General features: G+C 42.1%; 1 non-coding gene and 1 pseudogene across 5 annotated transcripts in view; both read left to right on the plus strand.

Annotated features, from left to right (window-relative positions):
• Positions 1-7811: 7811 nt before the first annotated feature.
• LOC104587134 (callose synthase 12 pseudogene) overlaps positions 7812-14224 on the plus strand; it is a 28196-nt pseudogene continuing 21783 nt past the window's right edge. For all 4 annotated transcript variants that reach the window (XR_016072705.1, XR_016072726.1, XR_016072694.1 and 1 more), the window contains exon 1: positions 7812-14138. The product of XR_016072705.1 is annotated as a callose synthase 12 pseudogene, transcript variant X2 (transcript). The remainder of the gene's footprint in view (positions 14139-14224) is intronic.
• Positions 11764-11844, plus strand: LOC148803487 (small nucleolar RNA J33). Its single transcript, XR_016081755.1, has one exon. It is a non-coding gene; the product is annotated as a small nucleolar RNA J33 (small nucleolar RNA).

The following is a 14224-nucleotide window of genomic DNA, read 5'->3' on the forward strand; positions in this document are numbered from 1 at the left end:
TCCTCAAACATTTTTTTTTGTTGTTTTCCAATACACAATACTGTCATTAATTTTTTCAATGGCATTTCCAATCACAACTAATCCATGTTGTACAATCAAGTTAAGTATATGTGCACAACAACGCATATGCAATAATCCTCCATCCAACATAAGTGAATTCATAGAAAGTTTATGTACAATATCATTGAAAATGACATCATTTGTAGTGCAATTATCAACGGTAATTGTACATAACTTTCTATCAATATTCCAATCTAAAAAACACTTCACTAACATGTATGCAAGAACTTTTTTTGTGTGTGGACAGGGCATACACAAACCTATAACAATAAATAAAACATAAAAAAAAAAGCTAAGCAACAAAAGTAAATATAAAAAATGCCAAAACTTACTTAAGAGGACTAAATACTATTAATGAATTATTATATTAAAAAGGCATACCTTATAAATCGACTTTGTAAAACCCAATCAGCATCAATGAAATGTGTTGTGTCAGCCATGAATCATTTTTTCTGATTATTAGTAGTCCACATGTCAGTTGTGATGGCTACTCTACTCTCATTCTTCTCCCGCAACTTAATTGTCTTCTTCTTTTTTTGCTCAAAAATCTTCAAAATATCTTTTTTAATTGTATTTTTCAAAACCATTGTAAATGTAGGTTGTAGATTATATGAGTACCTCATAATCCCAATGTGATTAAGCATAGAGAGATGATACTTATGTAGAATGATCATATTAGCAAGTTCTCTCCTTGAGTTTTTTTTATCAAAGGTGTTGTATGTGATTTTAAACTTTCCATCATTCTTATTTTTACTTGCCCCAAAAAATTGTTGCCTTATATCCAGTTGATTATGCCTTGGGCACCTATGCAAATGCTCGTGCAAATGTTTAGTTCCATTTTTTGATTCCCCACCAAGCTTCTTATTACAATAGTTACAAACTGTCTTGACTTGTCCATCAATAATTATTTTATTAAAATGTTCCCAAACAATAAAATGACTCTCTTTTTAGATGGTGGCTCTAAAGTTGTGATACTTGAACTTCTTTTGCCAACATCATTCCTAGAGCTTGAAGGTGGTAGAGCTATTGTAGTTGTATCATCTTCATTTGGGGTTGAAGCAAGAGACGGGGTAACACTTTGGCTAGTCGGTACTGGTAGAGAGTTTGAATTATCTCTTTGTCCAGACATCAAGATTCAAGAATAACCTTAAAGAAAAAATATATATTTTATAAGTAGTTAAAATATAAAGGTTTATAAAGCAGTAGTTAATATATGCATAAGGTAATATAACCCTTCACTCATAACCATGCTTTTGGCTCTAAGAGAGATGCCATGACCATAGAAATTGTAAAAAGCATAGTAGAAAATACTATTGCAGTCTTTGTACATGATTGGAAATTTGTTTGCAATGAAAATATTTATTTTCTACACCCTATTGACATATGCTAGCTCTAGTCCGTGAATGATAGCTTGAAGCTCTACTTCACTACTATTAGTGAAACCTATTTTCCTCACTGCTACAAGACCATTAATTGTTAGGAAACTTCAAAAAAGAAAAAAAAAAACTGCGTTGTGCTCTTAAGAAATGAATCATAAACAAATAAGGTAGTATATAGTTTCCTACTGGTTAATGATTGACCATACAAGATGGTCCAACATCTCATGAATAATCAATTTAGCCTCTCATACTAATCTAGCTCTGTTAGAATCGGTTGTACGAGGGTAGTATAGTCTTTTTATGTTTAGTTATATATGTACTGCTCTGCTGATGTGGCTCTCACTTTGTGAGGGCACAATTGTAATCCTTGTATATCTCAGAAGAGTATAAATAAAAGAAGGGCACAATGGGGAAAATTATGTCCTTTGGGCTAAGTCTGTTGAAGTTTTCCTGAAAGCCAAAAAGAAAGTGAAACATGTGAGGGAAGATAAACCCTCAATTGATTCTTTGGGATATGATGAATGAGAGCAGGAGGATGCTCAAATTATGACTTGGGTATGGAACAACATGGAGTCCAAAATTGATGTGAACTTCATGTTTTTAGATACAGGCAAGGCAGTCTAGGATCATGTAAGGAAATTATATTCTGGACAATATAACACTATTAGGGTTTACCAACTGTACCAAGAGTACTTCAATCTGCAACAAGGGAATCCGAGTCTTGAGGACTATTATGCCAGTATGAGAAATTTACGAAATGAGTTGAATGTTTATCATCCTCTTACACCTGAGGTCAAATTTGAGTAAAAATAAAGAGAGCAGTTGGATGTGACCAAATTTTTTGTAGGGCTGAATATTATGTGGATCTGCTCTTCCCTCTCTTGAGGAAGTGTTTGCTCGTTTTCAGAGGATTTCAGTTGGACCCATAGAGACTTCCACTATATCAGATAGATCTGCATTTGCAGTTACGAGAGGAGGAGGTCGTGGTGGTTGAGGAAGTCAGCATGGTCGTGGTAGTGGTGGTGGAATGTATAATCGTAGTGGTGGTTGTGTTGGAGGACGAGACTCTGGAGGAGCCCGTGGTAATACTCAGAGAATGTGTACTCATTGTGGTATGGAGGGACATACTATCAACTTTTGCTACGATCTCCATGGCCCACCTTCAACCTGGGCGAAACATGCAGCTGCAAATGGTGGTAGCTCAAGAAAAGAATCTTAAGTCACTAATCAGATCCCCGCTACATCTACAAATACTTCCAGAAAGGAGATGGTGAGTGTTTCACGGGATGGTTATGAGTGGTTTATTCAGGGTATATCTCAACAGAACACAGCTACCATTGCACACACAGGTACGGCTTGTGTGGCATCCACATCTTCCCGTTAGATTATAGATTTTGGAGCTTCCGATTATATGACTAGAACTCCAAGTGTTTTCATCCATTTCTCCGTCCTCCACTTCCCAATCAGTTACTCTTGCCAATAGCTCTATATCAGCCATATGTGGTGTTGGTAATGTTGACACTGACTCATTATCCCTCTCATCAGTTTTCTATGTTCCAAAGTTTCCCTTTAACCTGATGTCTGTTAGTAAATTGACTCAGTTTCTTAATTGTTCAATAACTTTTTACCCTTCCTCTTGTGTGTTTCAAGATCTCAAGACGGGGATGAAGATTAGTGGAGGGAATGAAACTGGTGGACTGTATTATCTTGATGTAGGTGGTTCGGCAACAGCTCTTCAGTCATTTCTCTCCCCTCATCAATGGCACTGCAGACTTGGTCATCCGTCTCTTAGAGCTCTTCAGTTACTTGTTCCGTCGTTGCGTCGTCTTTCTAATTTAAATTGTGAGTCGTGTCAGTTTGGGAAACATTATCGTGTCTCCTTTAGTCCTAGAGTTGATAGTCGTACATCGAGTCCTTTTTCTTTAGCCCATTCGGACATCTGAGGTCCAAACAGAGTAGTGTCTTATAATGGTTACAATTAGTTTGTAATTTTTGTTGATGATTATTCAAGGATGACATGACTTTACCTTATGAAATAAACAAGTGAATTATTTTCTATCTTCAAGAAATTTTATGCTGAAATTCGCAATCAAGTTGTTGTAAATATTAAAATTTTTCGTTCTGATAATGGCTGCGAGTGTTTTTCCACACACTTTCAATAATATTTGGAACAACAGGGCATTATCCATCAAATTTCATATATCTACACCCCTCGACAAAATGGGGTTGCTGAAAGAAAAATGTCACCTTTTGGAAACTACTCGGTTCCTCTTAATCAGATGAATGTCCTCAAACCCTTTTGGGGTGATGTTGTACTCACATCTTGGTTTCTTATTAACCGCATGCCCATGTCTATCTTTGAAGGTTAGTCCCCTTTCTCTGTTTTGTTTCCCACGTTGTCTCTTTTTCCCCTTACTCCCAGAGTTTTTGGATGTATGTGTTTCGTTCATAATCTTGCGCCTGGATCGAACATGTTAGATCCTAGATCCACTAAGTGTGTCTTTATTAGCTATTCCAGGACTCAAAAAGGGTATAATTCTTCTCCCAGAGTTTTTAAGTATGTTCCTTTCTTCTCCAGGTCGGATAATTCTTCTCCTCTATTGCCATCACCCCCTCTTCCAGTTCCTATTGAGGATCCCATTCCTCTTGTTCAGGTCGTCACCTCGTCTTTGCCTCCAGTGCAGCTACCTGAGAGAGGACCACCTATCCGTCAAGTGTATACACATCGTTAGGTATCGGATCCTCCCCTAGCTTCGTCACCATCGACAAATCTGGTAGTTGATCCCACCCCAGCCCCAACTCCAAGTTCTGACCTTGATCTTCCTATTGCTTTGCGGAAAGGTTAACGCAATTGCATTTTGCATCCCATTTCCAATTATGTTTCTATATCTCACATTTCGACTTCCTATTGACAGTTTGTTTCTATGTTATCCTCTGTCTCTGTTCCTAAGGATGTCTAGGCAACTCTCAATTCTCCAGGTTGGTGCAAAGCAATGGAAGAAGAACTCTCGGCCCTGACTCATACTCATACGTGGGACCTCACTACTCTTCCTCCTAGTAAGCATGTGGTCGGCTGTAAGTGGGTGTACACGGTTAAATACTTACCTGATGGAAGTGTTGAATGGTTGAAAACTCGGTTAGTTGCCAAAGGCTATTCATAGCAGTATGATATTGATTACACAAACACCTTATCTCCGGTTGCCAAAATTGGGTCAGTTCGTGTTCTGATTTCTCTTGCTGCTATGTTTGATTGGCCCTTGTTTCAACTTGACATCAATAATGCCTTTTTACATGGTGATCTTTTTTAGGAGGTGGACATGGAGCAACCACCAGGGTTTGTTGCTCAGAGGGAGGGTCAGAAGGTCTGTAGATTTAAGAAGGCTATTTATGGACTTAAACAATCTCCCCAAGCATGGTTTGGGAGATTTAGTGAGGTTGTAAAGAAGTTTGGAATGAAAGTGTTAGGTTGGCCATTCCGTATTCAGCTATGAATCAAATGCTGGGAATATTCTCTTGGTGGTACATGTAGATGACATTGTTATCACAGGTAGTGACAGACCAGGAATTGACAGGTTAAAGACTTATTTGCATGATCACTCCAGACAAAGGTTCTTGGAAAATTAAGATACTTATAAGGATAGAGTTTGCAAGGTCCAAGAATGGTATTAATCTGTGCCAGAGGAAACATGTTATTGATTTGCTAGAGGAAACAGGGTTGTTGGGTGCCAGACCAGCTAAAACACCTATGGAACTGAATGCTAGATTGGCTAGTGATACAGGTGAGGAGTTTTAAGATCTGGGGAGTTACAAAAGGCTGGTGGGTAAGCTTAATTACCTAACCATCACTCGACCTTATATCTCATTTGCGGTCTGTGTAGTGAGTCAATTTATGTAGAATCCGAGAATCCCACACTAGGAGGCAGATATAAGGATTGTGAGGTATTTGAAGGGTGTTCTAGGTCATGGTTTGTTGTATAAGAGTGAAGGAAGTCTTGAGATAGAGGGATACGCAAATGCTGATTGGGTCGGGTCCATATCTGAGAGAAGGTCCACTACAAGGTATTGCATTTTTCTTGGTGGGAACATAGTGACATGAAAGAGTAAGAAGCAGACAGTGGTAGCAAGAAACAATGCAGAGGCTGAATATAGGGCTATGGCTCATACAACATGCGAATTGGTGTGGTTGAAGCATCTATTAGAGGATATGGGATACTAGATTGACATTTCTATGAAGCTATACTGTGATAACCAAGCTGTAGCTCATATCTCCTCTAATCTAGTGTTTCACGAAATGACGAAGCACATAGAAGTGGATTGCCACTTTGTACGTGAGAAGGTGCTTAGTGGAGTGAGAAGTACAGCATATGTGAACATAGGAAATCAATTGACAGATCTGTTTACCAAAGGGTTGAATCGGGGAAGAGTGGACTACATATGTAACAAGCTGGGACTATATGGCATATACTCACCAGTTTGAGGGGGAGTGTTAGAGTCGGTTGTACAAGGGTAGTACAATCCTTTTATGTTTAATTATATATGTATTGCTCTGCTGATGTGGCTTTCACTTAAGTGTGGGTACAATGGTAATCCTTGTATATCTTAGAAGAGTATAAATAAAAGAAGGGCTGATTAGAGGTTTAGAGATTTACTCGCTAGTTCGGCTGTGACTTTTCTCCTTTTTTTTCTTCTCTTTCTCCTTCTCCTTCTCTCTCTCTTTTCCTTCTCTTTCTTCTGATCTAAACATATAAGAACATCTAATCTGAGTTTTATCAAGCTCTTTAGGGTTAGTCTCAATGTTCCCATCTCTTTTCAAGTGTTGAGTAATGTTGTATGTTCAAGTATTATTCGACATATAAGCGTTACGGTTCAAAGAGATTTGCAAGGAAAAGAAATATGAAAGAAGGTTGTGTGTGGCTCGAGGGTTCAATTAGTATTTAGTATAAAGAAGTCTATAATCAAAGGAAAAGTCAATGTTTTGTTCAAGCTACTCGTATGCTAATAAGTATAAGTTTGGAAGAAAAGCAATTGATTTAAAGTTATTCTAAAGCAATCATACTAGGACCTTGTGTGTAACTCAACGAGATGAAAAGATTAATGGGGCATAAATTTTTTTCTCCCACACCTTAGGAGATGAAATATCATCATCAATATCTAACCATGAACTCCGAGCCTTGATGGTTTTGGAATCCATCAATATCTAACCATGAACTTTGACTTTTACTGCACTATAGACCCTGAGTTTCAAGAGCCAACCCACTCAATATCTAACTCTCTGAGTTGTGCCCAGCACCACAGACCATGCTCCACGGTTCCTCTTGAAACTCTGAGTTTCCAGAGCCAACCTTCTCAATATCTAACCCTCTAAGTTGTGCCCAGCACCACTGTCCCGAATAGGGATGGCTCCTATTTTTGTTTTGAATTACTCTGAGTTTTACTGCACTTTTATTGCACTCATCACCCTGACACTCTCTCACTTTCTCTCAGTCTCAGTCTCAGTCTCTCCCTCTCTCTCTACCTCTGTGAGGTCTGAAGACCCTAAACTGCACTTCTCTCAGTCTTCTCTGTTTGTCCGTCGACTCCATCCTTCCTCGGCCAATTGGCCTTGACGAGATTACTGAATGGTCGAAAGACCACAAAAGACAAACATAAAAACAGAAGAAGCAACTTCTTCTAGTTTGAAATAATATTTTGTATGAGTGCAGGTGCAGGTGCAGGCTCTTGATATGATACGAGGTAAAAGTACTTCGATTCACATTTAGAGGGAAACCTTTCAACAGAAGAAGCAACAGAAGTCACGAAGGAAAAGTACCAATGAGAGCTGTTTTCAAAACAAAAATTGGTTTGCTCTGTGCTAGGGTGGTCGGCGGTTCTACAGTGGCGGCGACGCCCGGTGGTCGCAGACGAATGAGACTTCTTACTTAGTTTCTCAGTCTGCAAAAACGATGGTCGCTTGCAGACTGAGCTGCAACTCTGTGCACTGTGCTATGGTGATCGGCGGTTCTACGGTGGCGGCGACGCCCGGCGGTTGTGTTGTGCGACACTGCGACTGCGAACTGCGGTTCTAGTAATCTGGTTCTACCTCTGCAAGGGAAGAAGTTGAACAATGAACAACTCTTGACTGAACGTATTACTCTTACCCTAATAATTTAATACACTGTATATAAGGGGTATAATTGTAAATTACAACCGGGGTCGGGGCGGGTTCGGGGATTTATAGGCAGACTCCATCTCCGCCCTATCCCCGGTCTGGGGCAAGAAAATCCCCGAACCCGACCCTCATGCATTTGCTACCGGGGAAAATCCGCCCCGTTCGGGTCGGGGCGGGCTGGGACCTGGCTTTTGAGTAAAATTGCCACCCTTAAGAATGAAAGCAGAGGAAAAAGCGAAAAGGCCAAAACGCCAAGGAATATCTGATAGAACTGCAGACGCAACATTGTCAAAAGGTAATCCAATCAGTTTATTCTAGACTGTTGTAGATTCTCTCCGGTTACTTCGAAGAGAGAAGATCGTAGAAACCGGCGACGTGGAAGTTCCATTTCATGACATTCGAAAGACCTAAAAGCTTCGGAGTTCGGAGAGCTGGCGCCGGGATCGGAGCTAACGTGTAATATCTGATAGAATCGCAGAAGCAAGATTGTCAAAAGCCGATGATCCAATCAGCCTACAGAGTTGGTCTGACAAGTCTCATGAAAGAGTAAAAGCTGTTTCCGGATTGGAGCTGACGTGGCTATCTTATTCCAATTGTCATTCGGTGAGCACTGACTCCTTGAGCAATAATTGTGCGTTAAACACTTAAACCGTTTACAGACTCCAACGGTTCTATACTTCTATTTTACGGTTTTTTCTCATCGGAAAAAGCCGATTATATAATTATTATTAAAAAAAGTTATTATTATTAGATTTTAGAAGTAGTACGTTGGAATCGACAGCTTATCAGGATAAGACGCAAGCGACAAAAAATTGAAACGTAAAGAATAAAAGGCGCCCTTTCATTTTGGGGCGGGCAATCTAACAGCAGGTCGCATTTGAAGGACAAGATTTCACAGTCGGATTCAAATCTATGAACCATCTCTACTCCTGTACTCCACCTTGTTCGTCCGCATATTCCATCAGATACCAATTCAGCGGTGAAATCTTTGCTCTTACGTAAGCGACTGTTTATCAAATCACAGCCCTTCAAATTTTCCAAATTTCTATTTCAGCACGCATGTGACTTCCCTGTCATTTTTCCCGTACTCTATCGTCTTCGCCTGGTAAGGCGGAGGCAGCACACACTCACACAAACGTGACAGAAGCATCGTCCGGGGTTCCCCCGATGCTGCCGCCGCTATGAACCTGAGACAGCGCCCGGCGGTCCCTCGCGGTGGTCCGGGGTATGGCTCCGTCTACGGCCCCAACCACGGCCTCGACGGCTCGGCCCCATTTCCCACCCCCGTCTCATCTGAATCCTTCAACATCATTCCGGTTCACAGTCACCTTGCGGTTGCGGATCACCACTCTCTTCGTTGCCCTGAAGTCCGCGCCGTCGCTGGTGCCCTCCGCAACGTCGGAGACCTTCGCATGCCCCCGTTCGTTCCATGGCGCGAGGGCATGGACCTCCTTGACTGGCTAGGCGTCTCTTTTGGCTTCCAACGCGACAACGTTCGCAATCAGAGGGAACACCTTGTGCTTTACATTGCCAACGCCCAGATGCGCCTCCATCCCCCTCCTGTCGACGTCGACGTCCTCGACCTCAACGTCCTACGCCGATTCCGTCGCAAGCTGCTGCACAACTACACATCTTGGTGCTCTTACCTCGGCCGCAAATCCAGCGTCTTGCTACGCAGTCGCCGTGATGACTCCCGCCGCGAACTCCTGTACACTTCTCTTTACCTCCTTGTATGGGGCGAGGCTGCTAATCTCCGCTTCGTCCCTGAATGTATCTGCTACATTTTCCACCACATGGCGAAGGAGCTTAACGCGATCCTCGACGACTATGTAGACGGACCTCCTACCCCTTTCACCTGTGGCGAGAATGGGTTCTTGATCCATGTCGTTACTCCTATTTACCGGATAATTAGTGCTGAGGTTGATAGAAGCCGTAACGGCACCGCCCCTCATTCGGCTTGGAGAAATTACGACGATATTAACGAATATTTCTGGAGCCACCGCTGCTTCCGCCGACTCGGGTGGCCACTCAATCTTAACAGCAAGTTCTTTCAAACTAAGGGTAAGGACAAGGGCGTGGGTAAGACGGGTTTTGTTGAACAGAGGTCTTTCTGGAATATATTTCGCAGCTTTGATCGGCTCTGGGTTATGCATATATTATTTCTCCAGGCCGCCATTATTGTTGCTTGGGAGGGCACGGAGTTTCCGTGGACGTCACTGGAGAGTCGTGATGTTCAGGTTCGGCTGTTCACTGTATTCATTACCTGGGGATGTCTTCGTTTCCTCCAGTCAGTGCTTGATGCCGGGACTCAGTACAGTTTGGTCACAAGGGAAACATGGTTAGTCGGGGTGAGAATGGTACTGAAGAGCATTGTTGCCATAGTATGGACTGTTGTTTTTGGTGTCTTCTATGGAAGGATTTGGTCCCAGAGGAATCACGACGGAAGGTGGTCTGATGAGGCAAACCGTAGACTGGTGGCTTTCCTCGAGGCTGCGCTCGTTTTCATATTCCCGGAGCTTTTGGCTTTAGCTCTTTTTATTGTACCTTGGATTCGGAACTTCCTTGAGGAAACAAATTTCATCTTGTTCTATATTTTAACTTGGTGGTTTCAGAGTAGGACCTTCGTAGGCCGTGGCCTTAGGGAAGGTCTCGTGGAGAATATAAGGTATACTTCGTTTTGGGTTGCCGTTCTTGCTTCAAAGTTCACCTTCAGTTATTTCCTCCAGATAAAGCCCATGGTTGCTCCGACGAAAGCTGTTTTGAATCTCAGGAATGTGTCTTACAATTGGCATGAATTCTTTGGTAACACTAACAGAGTAGCAGTATTCTTTTTGTGGCTTCCAGTGGTTTTGATTTACCTCATGGATTTGCAGATCTGGTACTCAATTTTTACCTCCATTGTTGGGGCAATAGTTGGGTTGTTCTCCCACCTGGGTGAGATTCGGAACATGGAGCAACTGAGGCTGAGGTTCCAGTTCTTTGCAAGTGCAATACAGTTTAATCTCATGCCGAAGGAGCAACTTCTGAATGCAAGGGGGACATTGCTGGGAAGGTTGCATGATGCCATTCACCTGTTGAAACTGCGGTATGGGCTGGGCCGGCCATTTATGAAGATTGAATCGAACCAAGTGGAGGGGAAGAAGTTTGCCCTACTGTGGAATGAAATAATTAAAACTTTCAGGGAAGAAGACATTATTAGTGATCGTGAAGTGGAGCTCTTGGAACTGACACCAAACATGTGGAACATTAGGGTCATTCGCTGGCCATGTTTTCTTCTGTGCAATGAGCTGCTTCTTGCTCTCAGCCATGCAGCAGAGTTGGTGGATGCACCTGACCAATGGCTCTGGTATAAGATTGGCAAGAATGAATACAGGCGATGTGCTATTGTAGAAGCTTATGATAGCATCAAATATATGCTCATTCAGATTGTCAAACATGGCACTGAAGAGCATTCCATTGTTAGGCATGTGTTCCTGGAAATTGATAGTGCACTTAACATTGGGAACTTCACTAAGACGTATAAAACAACTGCATTGCCACAGTTACATGCCAAATTGGTAACCCTTGTTGAGCTCCTTACCAAGCCCAATAAAGATGTAAATAAGGCAGTGAATGTATTGCAGGCCTTGTATGAAATATACATTCGAGATTTCCCCAAGGTGAAGAGGACCATGGAACAGCTGAGGGAGGACGGCTTGATGCCTCTCAAACCTGTTACCAGCAGAGAATTGCTTTTTGAGAATGCTGTTCAGTTGCCTGACATTGCAGATGTATCTTTCTATCGGCAGGTGCAGCGTTTGCAGACAATTCTTACATCTAGGGACTCGATGCATAACATCCCAAGGAATTTTGAGGCAAGACGCCGTCTAGCCTTCTTTAGCAACTCGTTGTTCATGAACATGCCCCATGCTCCTCCAGTTGAGAAAATGATGGCTTTTAGTGTTTTGACACCTTATTACAATGAGGAAGTCCTGTACAGCAAAGAACAATTGCGGACGGAAAATGAAGATGGAATTTCTACCCTGTTTTATTTACAAAAGATCTATGAAGATGATTGGGGGAATTTCATAGAGCGAATGCGCCGACAGGGGATGGTGGGTGATGAAGAGATCTGGACGAAGAAGCTGAGAGACCTCCGTCTTTGGGCATCCTACAGAGGCCAGACGCTATCTCGTACTGTAAGGGGAATGATGTATTACTATAAGGCTCTCAAGATGCTGGCATTCCTTGATTCTGCATCCGAGATGGAGATCAGGGAAGGAGCACAAAAGCTTGCTTCTGTTGGTTCCGTGGGGCTAGATGGCATTTTGAATGGTCACAGCTCAGGTATCCAAGAGTCTTCATGGAGTCTGAGTGGGGCGAATAGTGATGCAAGTATTTTGTTCAAAGGCCATGAATATGGTAGTGCCCTGATGAAATATACATATGTAGTCGCCTGCCAGATTTATGGGACACAAAAGGCAAAGAAAGATCCTCGAGCTGAAGATATTTTATATCTAATGAAATGTAATGAAGCTCTTCGAGTTGCCTATGTTGATGAGGTTCACAAAGGGAGGAATGAGGTTGAGTATTACTCTGTTCTTGTGAAGTATGATCAGCAGTTGCAGAAAGAGGTGGAAATCTACCGGGTTAGGTTGCCTGGTCCCTTAAAGCTTGGAGAGGGTAAACCAGAGAATCAGAACCATGCTATTATCTTTACCCGTGGTGATGCTGTTCAGACCATTGACATGAACCAGGACAACTTTTTTGAGGAAGCCCTTAAGATGCGGAATCTATTGGAGGAATATAATACCTATTATGGTATCCGGAAGCCTACTATTTTAGGAGTCCGTGAACACATTTTCACTGGTTCTGTGTCCTCTCTTGCTTGGTTCATGTCTGCACAGGAGACAAGCTTTGTTACCTTGGGACAGCGTGTTCTTGCAAACCCTCTCAAGGTACGAATGCATTATGGCCATCCTGATGTGTTTGATAGGTTATGGTTTCTGACTCGAGGTGGCATTAGTAAGGCTTCCAGAGTAATCAACATCAGTGAAGACATATATGCTGGATTTAATTGCACATTACGAGGTGGCAATGTGACACACCATGAGTACATCCAGGTTGGTAAGGGAAGGGATGTTGGATTGAATCAGATATCAATGTTTGAGGCTAAGGTTGCTAGTGGCAATGGTGAGCAGGTTCTGAGTAGGGATGTATACCGGTTGGGTCATCGACTGGATTTCTTCAGGATGTTGTCGTTCTACTACTCTACTGTGGGGTTCTTTTTTAACACAATGACGGTGATCTTGACTGTTTTTGCATTTCTCTGGGGTCGCCTTTATCTGGCTTTGAGTGGGTTAGAGAAGGCCATGAAGAATAATTCAAACAATAACAAAGCACTTGGTGCAATCCTGAATCAGCAATTTATCATCCAGCTTGGTCTATTTACTGCTCTCCCAATGATTGTGGAAAACTCTCTCGAGCATGGGTTCCTTCCTGCAGTATGGGATTTCTTGACAATGCAGTTCCAGCTTGCATCTGTTTTTTACACGTTCTCTATGGGAACTCGTACACATTTTTTTGGCCGGACAATTCTTCATGGTGGTGCAAAGTACCGAGCCACTGGGCGTGGTTTTGTTGTGCAGCATAAGAGTTTTGCTGAGAATTATAGACTGTATGCCCGTAGTCACTTTGTAAAGGCAATTGAGCTTGGAGTGATACTTACTGTTTATGCTTCACATAGTGTTGTTGCCAAGGACACCTTTGTTTATATTGCCATGAGCATCTCAAGTTGGTTCTTGGTAGTATCATGGTTCATGGCCCCCTTTGTGTTCAACCCTTCTGGATTTGATTGGTTGAAGACTGTGTATGACTTTGAAGATTTTATGAACTGGATATGGTATCGGGGAGAGATTTTCACTAAAGCCGAACAGAGCTGGGAGACTTGGTGGTATGAAGAACAGGATCATCTGAGAACTACTGGTCTTTGGGGAAAATTATTGGAGATAATTTTAGATCTCCGTTTTTTCTTTTTCCAGTATGGGATTGTGTACCAGCTTGGCATCTCTGCTGGAAACACTGCTATTTCTGTTTACTTGCTATCTTGGATCGGTATAGTTGCAGGTGTTGGAACTTATATGATAATAGCATATGCTCAGGACAAATATGCTGCAAAGGAGCATATATACTATCGGTTGGTCCAGCTCCTTGTCATTACAGTTACAGTGCTTGTGATAATTGTCTTTCTGGAATTCACCCATTTCCAGTTTTTTGATATCATCGCGTGTTTGATGGCATTTATCCCAACTGGGTGGGGATTAATATCCATAGCACAGGTACTCAGGCCATTTCTGCAGTCCACTGTGGTCTGGGACACCGTGGTTTCTCTAGCCCGTCTGTATGATATGCTTTTTGGTGTAATTGTTATGGCCCCTATGGCACTACTAGCATGGCTTCCTGGCTTCCAGTCCATGCAGACAAGGATCCTCTTCAATCAAGCATTCAGCAGGGGTCTCCAGATATCTCGCATTCTAACAGGCAAAAGATCTAATGTTGATTTGTGATATGAGGTAAGTTTTCATTTTCATCTTTCTGGAGTCTTGATTTCTGAAGCTATAGATTAGTTTTCACTTATTTCTATATATTTTTTTTTGCT

The sequence above is a fragment of the Nelumbo nucifera genome, chromosome 1 (genome assembly GCF_055504915.1).
Source record: "Nelumbo nucifera cultivar China Antique chromosome 1, China Antique-T2T, whole genome shotgun sequence".
NCBI classification, from domain to species: Eukaryota; Viridiplantae; Streptophyta; class Magnoliopsida; order Proteales; family Nelumbonaceae; genus Nelumbo; species Nelumbo nucifera.